Genomic DNA, 8,284 nt, shown 5'->3' with positions numbered 1-8,284 from the left:
TACTTTAATTAAACATGGTCTATGTGATATTAATTAGGGGGATATAGCATCTCACGATATACTACCTTACTTTAGTTAAACATGGTCTATGTGATATTAATTAGGGGGATATAGCATCTCACGATATACTACCTTACTTTAATTAAACATGGTCTATGTGATATTAATTAGGGGGATATAGCATCTCACGATATACTACCTTACTTTGATTAAACATGATCTATGTGATATTAATTAGGGGGATATAGAATCTCACGATATACTACCTTACTTTAATTAAACATGGTCTATGTGATATTAATTAGGGGGATATAGCATCTCACGATATACTACCTTACTTTAATTAAAACATGGTCTATGTGATATTAATTAGGGGGATATAGCATCTCACGATATACTACCTTACTTTAATTAAACATGGTCTATGTGATATTAATTAGGGGGATATAGCATCTCACGATATACTACCTTACTTTAATTAAACATGGTCTATGTGATATTAATTAGGGGGATATAGCATCTCACGATATACTACCTTACTTTAATTAAACATGGTCTATGTGATATTAATTAGGGGGTTATAGCATCTCACGATATACTACCTTACTTTAATTAAAACATGGTCTATGTGATATTAATTAGGGGGATATAGCATCTCACGATTTCAGTGAGAAACGTATTTAAGAAGTCTAAAGATTAACATTTTGGAAATATTTTTTATTTAGAGACCCGAAAAGTTCTCTTCTCCTCCCTCTACCTACCTCTTCTCCCCTTCCCTCTACCTACCTTTTCTCCCCTTCCCTCTCCTGTCCACTCTTATTTCTCCCCTTCTCTCCCCTGTCCACTCTTATTTCTCCCCTTTCCTCTCCTGTCCAATCTTATTTCTCCACTTCCCTTTCCTGTCCACTCTTAATTCTCCCCTTCCCTCTCCTGTCCACTCTTTTTTCTCCCCTTCCCTCTTCTGTCACTCTTATTTCTCCCCTTCCCTCTCCTGTCCACTCTTATTGCTCCTCTTCCCTCTCCTGTCCACTCTTATTTCTCCCCTTCCATCTCCTGTCCACTCTTATTTCTCCCCTTCCCTCTCCTGTCCACTCTTATTGCTCCCCTTCCCTCTCCTGTCCACTCTTATTTCTCCCCTTCCCTCTCCTGTCCACTCTTATTTCTCCCCTTCCCTCTCCTGTCCACTCTTATTTCTCCCCTCCTTATAGAGTCTGGTTAAACCCTGGATCAAATATTTGATGTAAAAAAACCTGAAAAAGATGCCTCCGCACAAACCGGCTAAGATTAGAAATTTCTAACAAAAAATATGATTAAATATTGGACAAGCTTGGGAACCCAGCTTTGCCTTTAATCAAAATATTCCCTTTAAAAGTAAGTGAGTTGTTATTAGTAGAGTATAGGTGTATTTGTGTACAATCAGAATCAGATAAATGTAGATTTTAATTACATTTCTCACACTAGAGGCGCTAGTATCTCATGTACACACGTAGTTTGTGTTGTATCAGCTGAAACCCTGTAAAAGAAAGCAAGCACCGATCACAACTCATTTTTAGGTGTAAATTGTAGTAGTTTACAGATACAACAAATTGTTTTACATTCCATGGATATAAACAACTCTATTATGGATATATTTAAACATTTTAGACAACTCTATTCTGGATATATGTAGACATTCTAGACTACTCAAATCTGGATTTATGTAAACATTCTTTTAGACAACTCTATTCTGGATATATGTAAACATTTTAGACAACTCTATTCTGGATATATGTAAACATTCTAGACAACTCTATTCTGGATATATGTAAACATTCTAGACAACTCTATTCTGGATATATGTAAACATTCTAGACAACTCTATTCTGGATATATGTAAACATTCTAGACAACTCTATTCTGGATATATGTAAACATTCTAGACAACTCTATTCTGGATATATGTAAACATTCTAGACAACTCTATTCTGGATATATGTAAACATTCTAGACAACTCTATTCCGGATATATGTATAACGGTCTAGACAACTCTCTTGATATATGTAAACAGTATAGACAACTCTATTCCGGATATATGTAAACAGTCTAGACAACTCTATTCTTGATATAAACATTTCATTCTAGATATAAACAAATCCATTATAGATGTAAACAACTCTATTTTAGATATTGTCATATAAACATATCTATTCTAAATGTAAACAACTCTATTCTAGATGTAAACAACTCTATTCTAGATGTAAGCAACTCTATTCTAGATGTAAACAACTCTATTCTAGATGTAAACAACTTTATTCTAGATGTAAACAACTCTTTCTAGATGTAAATAACTCTACTCTAGATGTAAACAACTCTTATCTAGATGTAAACAACTCTATTTTAGATGTAAACAACTCTAATCTAGATGTAAACAGCTCTATTTTAGATGTAAACAACTCTAATTTAGATGTAAATAGCTCTATTTTAGATGTAAACAACTCTAATCTAGATGTAAACAACTCTAATCTAGATGTAAACAACTCTAATCTAGATGTAAACAGCTCTAATCTAGATGTAAACAACTGTAATCTAGATGTAAACAGCTCTATTTTAGATGTAAACAACTCTATTCTAGATGTAAGCAACTCTATTCTAGATGTAAACAACTCTATTCTAGATGTAAACAACTTTATTCTAGATGTAAACAACTCTTTCTAGATGTAAATAACTCTATTCTAGATGTAAACAACTCTACTCTAGATGTAAACAGCTCTAATCTAGATGTAAACAACTCTTTCTAGATGTAGACAACTCTAATCTAGATGTAAACAGCTCTATTCTAGATGTAAACAACTCTTTCTATATGTAAACAGCTCTAATCTAGATGTAAACAGCTCTATTTTAGATGTAAACAACTCTTTCTAGATGTAAGCAACTCTAATCTAGATGTAAACAGGTCTATTCTAGATGTAATTTATTTTGATTCATGCTTTCTTTTTTTACAGGTCTACAAATACATGTTGTATAGTTGGTGGTTTTCAAAAGTTTGTGATTGGTTTTTTAATATAAACTTTTGATAAGCTGTACCTGAAATTGACCTTTTTAAAGGGCCTTAAATACAAAGTTATGTACATTGTATGTACACTTTCAAAATATACATATTATTTATGTAATACTACCATATCACATAGATTCAGCCTCCTTATAAACAGTCTCATCAATTTTTAAGACAGGGCTGACTTTGAAGTGTCGCAACGCCCTAAGCTTAGATTTTACCGTTCTAACTCACTTATGCTTTTCTGTAGCCCTTTACATATACATTTTAGCACTGTAAAGCACTTCTTGTTAGATTTGGTTTTTTAGAAGTAATTGGCAAAATTCTCAACGATTTTTGCTTGAGAGCGTGAGACCATTAAATCGCAGTGATGTATGTGTGTCACACTTTTGTGCGTCCGCAATCTGCGTAAGTTGCATCCTGGTTCAAAAAAGTTGCATGCACGTAGAGTCCACTTTTATTGAAGTACATATTCCCTCTATTGATTTATCCTAAAAAAGAAACACAATCGGCTAAGGTAGTTGAAAAACAAACTCAATATATTAGAGTTTCAATTTCTAAATTTTCAAAAAGTATGAAAAAAAAGAGAATAAACAGCAATATATTACATTCATTACGCAATTCATTAAAGGAAATACGGGCAAACATACTAATACATAATACAAAATCAACGAATCTCTCGTCAACGACTCATGTGTACACGTATACAAAACCAACAGAATGTCGACAATGTTTGTGGTAAAACAAAGTAAAATATTTATAAAATCTGGATTTAACAATTATGAAATTCAATATCATTAATAATTCAATAACATTAATAATTTATTCTCTTTAATAATTTAAAACCATGAAAATTTTCCCCTGGAGGAAAAATAAACTTCATTACTTACGTTTTTTTCCTGAGTGGGCAGTAAATATTTCAAGTTTATTATTTTCCTGTCGAGCAATATGAGGGATAACAGAACTAAAAATAATTCTAAAACGACCAAGTCTTGTTTTACATAAATAAAGGTTAAGGGAATACCCCCCCCCCCATACCTAATTTTGACTTATATTTTCTTCTAGGGTAACAAGCTGGCATGTTTGATAAAAGCATACTTCTACAGAATAAACTTTTAAAATGTTTCGCCAAATATCTTGGAAAAAATGTAAATTTTGCGAAAAAAATTGGTGTGATTTGGGTGAGCGTCCTTGGACGGTGAGCTAGATAGATGTATAGATATATCAAATTCTCTTCATCAAACATTTATTAAAGTATAGGAAGAGAAATTATTATGATATAATACAACTTCTAATGCTGAGCTCTCACAGCAGAGAATTCCACAAGGTTTTTGTACGATTAATTATTGCAGCCACAACAGTCATGATTTTCGCGGAATTTTTTTTCGCGAAAAAGTTTGTGAAATAAGAATTTTCGCGAACGTTTTTGTTCGCTAGGAAACCCTAATCTTGAAGGCTTGATCAGTTAAGAGATTTGAGGCTAAATGCTTGGTCTCTCAATTCAAGTTATTCCTTCTTATGACTCATTCAATATGGTAGGTACCCTGTTCATCTTTATGACAACCGGACCGCAGGATGTCGAAATAGATTAAAATTATGTTGTCTGGTCTGTATTTATATATGGAGATTAATAGATTAAAATTATGTTATCTGGTCTGTATTTATATATGGAGATTAATAGATTAAAATTATGTTGTCTGAGCTGAAAACTTTAGAATGGTGGATATCGGGATTAATGCTTGATCCTCTCTTTTTGATTATCTCAAGATTAACATAATCTTGCAAGATTATCTTAAAAGTGTATGAAACACTGTAATCATCTGAGAAACTGTAGCAGCCAATCAGAGAAAAGCGGACAACCAATGGGAGAACAGAAATATTCTCATTGGAGAAAACAATTAACGGATATCCAAGGAGAGAGATAAAGAGTGGATTAGGACAAAAATGAAAAGTTTCCACAGTGGGTATCCGGATCAAGAAGTCAGGATTAAAGTTTATCTATTCTAAAGTTCCCAGCTCTGGTCTGTATTTATATATGGAGATTAATAGATTAAAATTATGTTGTCTAGTCTGTATTTATATATGGAGATTAATGTTTGAGTTCCAGATTTACAAAACTGTTGTAAAGAGTAACAACGTTAATCAGCTTGAACGCTTGATCTCCTTATTCAATGTGGGCCCTTTTAAATTTAAGGATCAATGCTAGCGTGATCTTTGAATTAACATTATCTATGCTGGGTATGACTACGGAATATCTGAGAGGAAGTGATCCGTAAGTCTGCATAAGAAGGAGATTAATGCTTGAACCCAAGATTCAAAACATAAAAGTTTTGAATTTTTGCAACATACATATACATAAAAAACTTATCCAATCATGTAGATTTTCAAATGTATATTATATCAAAAACATAAAAAATTAAAAATTTATTTATCTACATTGTTCACCCATGCAAACATAAATCTAATATGAAAAAAACAGCCCTAAACAATATACATAGCTGTACAAAGAATTCTGACTGCTGAAGATCCTCGTTTTTTTGAATAAAATGTGAAGTTATATTATATATATATATATATATATATAAACAACATTGTTTATCTAATTTACTGTAGTCATTCTGACCACAAAGATTCTAGCTGGTATGTAGGATCAGCAGTAGATATGAAGAAAAGATGGAGGAACCATAGGTCAAATTTTATTAATATGAAAACTACCAAATCTGGCCTTGCTCAACATGCTGCTCTTCAACACCCTATGGTAGAAAATTTTAAGCCAATTACTATTCTAAAAGTAAATTTTCTTGAAAGTGTACAAAAAGAAGAAAAGCTACTAAGTAGAGAACTGTGGTGGCAGTACAATCTTGGTACGCTCCAGGTTGGACTTAAAAAAAGAAAAGATACAAGAGCTGTGAGCCTTCAAACCAGCCGACTTACATGTTAACTATAAAATTGTAAAATTATTAGATTATATAATATTTTGTCATGTTGTTTGGTATGTTCATTTAAATGTATAAACTATGGAAGGCTACCAAAAGAGGACGATGATGCTTTCTATTTTATTGCTTTCTATTTTCTCAACTTTCCTTTTGCTCTTTGCTTTCGCTATTCTTGAGTTTACAGACCAGCTTAGAACCATATGGATCCCTATGTTGGTTAACTTTCAACCAAACTAGTTTTAACATCTTCCAACCAAACCAGTTATAGTATCTTTCAACCAAACCAGTTATAGTATCTTCCAACCAAACCAGTTCTAGTATCTTCAAACCATACTAGGTCTAACATCTTCCAACCAAACTAGTTCTAGTATCTTCCAACCAAACCAGTTATAGCATCTTCCAATCAAACCACTTCTAGCATATTCTAATCAAATCAGTTCTTATTTTCCAACCAAACTAGTTCTAGCATCTTCCAACCAAACCAATTTTAGCATTTTCTAACCAATCCACTTTTAGCATCTTCTAGCCTAACCAGTTCTAGCATCTTATCCAACCAAACCAGTTCTAGCATCTTATCCAACCAAACCGGTTCTAGCATCTTATCCAACCAAACCAGTTCTAGCATCTTATCCAACCAAACCGGTTCTAGCATCTTATCCAACCAAACCAGTTCTGGTATCTTCCAACCAAACCAGTTCTATCTTCCAACCAAAATAGTTCTAGCATCTTCCAACCAAACCATTTCTAGCATTTTGACCAACCAAACCAGTTCTAGTATCTTCCAACCAAACCAGTTCTATCTTCCAACCAAACTAGTTCTAGCATCTTCCAACCAAACCATTTCTAGCATTTTGGCCAACCAAATTGTTCTAGTATCTTCAAACCAAATTAGTTCTAGTATTTTCAAACCAAACTAGAACTAAACCAGTTCTACCATCTTCCCCAAGCAAACCAGTTCTAGCATATTCCAACCTAACCAGTTCTAGCATCTTATCCAACCAAACCAGTTCTAGCATCTTATCCAACCAAACCAGTTCTAGTATCTTCCAACCAAACCAGTTCTATCTTCCAACCAAACTAGTACTAGCATCTTCCAACCAAACCATTTCTAGCATTTTGTCCAACCAAACCTGTTCTAGTATCTTCCAACCAAATTAGTTCTAGTATCTTCCAACCCATTCAGTTCTAGCATCTTCCAACCAAACGAGATCTAGTATCTTCCCCAAGCAAACCAGTTCTATTATCCTCCAACAAAACCAGTTCTAGCATCTTTCAACTTAAACTAATTCTAGCAATTAGCTATCAACTTTCAACCATACCAATTCTAGTATCTAATATATGATATGAATTATTACTTTATTCCAGAAGAAAAACTGTATTGAACATGCTGCTACAAGAAGAAAGACGATCTTCCTTCAATTAATTACGGATTTGCTGTCTTCAATATGAAACCTGAATACTCACTACTCGGTCAGAATGAAGATCTTCCATCAACTGATGTTCCTTTTTCAACCTCACTCGGTAACACTCAATAAATAATAGATCTTATTTAATGGGAACGAGTTTTTGCAACAATAATACCTGAATATAGTTACCTTTTATATTTCAAACTATTTAATCTAACAGAATTCATTGTTTGAAATATCTAAGGTCTACCACATCAGGTTGCAAAGAAAAAGGGGTAAGAAAATCAGAGATTGAAATGAAAACTGAGTTCCTTCGTCTCTTAATTGTTTTCCATTTCTTTTTCAAATGTTTGTATACTTTGTAATACGTGTTCGGCAGTTTTCTTACATTCATTGTTCATAATTTTCTCAGCATTCTGTGAATCTTATTTTATGAGTTATAGTTAACCATTTTTAACCATTGTGTTTTTCTAGGTGTCACGTTCAGCATTTTGTCTTATTTCAGGAGATATGTTTAGCATTTTGTCTTATTTTAGGTTATTGTTGTTCAGCATTCTGTCTTATTATAGGTTATTGTGTTCAGCATTTTGTTTTATTTTAGGAGGTATGTTCGGCATTTTATCTTATTTTAGGTGTTATGTTCAGCATTATGTTATATTTTAGGTGATATTTTCAGCATTTTAACTTATTTTAGGAGATATGTTCATTGTTCAGCATTATGTTATATTTATAAATCGTAATTTAGACCCATTGACGCGGTCTAATTTGATGTGGGACACCCTTTTTGTTCAGCATTTTGTTATATTTTAGGAGATATGTTCAGCATTTTGTTATATTTTAGGAGATATGTTCAGTTTTATGTTATATTTTAGGAGATATGTTCAGCATTATGTTATATTTTAGGAGATAT

This window comes from Eurytemora carolleeae, unplaced genomic scaffold (assembly GCF_000591075.1).
Source record: "Eurytemora carolleeae unplaced genomic scaffold, Eaff_2.0 scaffold636, whole genome shotgun sequence".
Classification (NCBI taxonomy): domain Eukaryota; kingdom Metazoa; phylum Arthropoda; class Copepoda; order Calanoida; family Temoridae; genus Eurytemora; species Eurytemora carolleeae.
The sequence above is the reverse complement of the archived record's forward strand: the minus strand, read 5'-3'. Positions refer to the sequence as shown.